The following is a 997-nucleotide window of genomic DNA, read 5'->3' as shown; positions in this document are numbered from 1 at the left end:
AAAAAAAAAAACCCCAAAAACTAAAGACCTGGGCAACACATGGCAGCAGCACAGTGTTTGGAGTTGTGAGAAATCGTTGCATTGTTAGAAGTGAGATTTTGGGCTATTAGACACAAACTGGTAGCACAGAGACATTTCTGTTAAAAGTTTTTTGGACATTTTTGTTGAGTTTATTCAAAATGTGTAAACATGCAAATGTTGGGAGATTTCATGTTTTTACAAAACCCAGACTTCTAGGGTCTCTTCAGAATCAGAGCCTTTGACAACCCTGGGCTCACTGTTGAGGCTGGAGTCGGTCCTCAGCTGGGGTCTGTACTGTCCTGTTCACTACCGCGCAGTGCTTCCTGCTTGGTGCGAATTGCCACTAAGTCAGATGGACTTCGCGAATTCAGAGCACCTGGTAAGAGCACCCATGGTTCTTGCCACTAACAGCTTGCCTTTCCCCTCACATTTCAGTTGTGTGGTTCTCACTATCCCAAATCTCAGAGGACCTGCAAGTCAGCCTGCTCCAGCCCCACCATCCTGTCTCAGGGTCAGTTATGCGGGGGCTGGGCAGTGTGAGTCAAATAAAATGGTCATCACAAGTGTCTTGAACCCTCTTTCCTGGGTATGTGGAACACAGCCCCCTTGCGTCTTCTCAATCCTCTGTGACAATAAAAGACACCAAGTAGGAAGAACTGGTTGTAGCAGGCAGGCAACATAAATCTGTACAATTCTGAGTGCAGACCACAGTCTGTTATTTGTAACCTCCACAGCAACGATTCTCCAGGAAATAAGTGTAATTCAGAATTCCGGTTCATCATCTAGCTTGAAAATGAATCGGGATGAGTCCTAGACCTTCTCTTTGCCCGTGGTGTGGAATGGGGTGGAGGGAGGGTAGTGAGGACTCCCCAAGTGACCTGTCTGGAGGCAGAGAAGGAGCCTTAGCTGCATATGAGATGGGACCTTCAACCCCAGAAATTTACTTCTTCGGGGCAGCCTCTCAGAGGACCCCCTT

The sequence above is a fragment of the Octodon degus genome, unplaced genomic scaffold, assembly GCF_000260255.1.
Source record: "Octodon degus isolate 3935 unplaced genomic scaffold, OctDeg1.0 scaffold00087, whole genome shotgun sequence".
NCBI classification, from domain to species: domain Eukaryota; kingdom Metazoa; phylum Chordata; class Mammalia; order Rodentia; family Octodontidae; genus Octodon; species Octodon degus.
The sequence above is the reverse complement of the archived record's forward strand: the minus strand, read 5'-3'. Positions refer to the sequence as shown.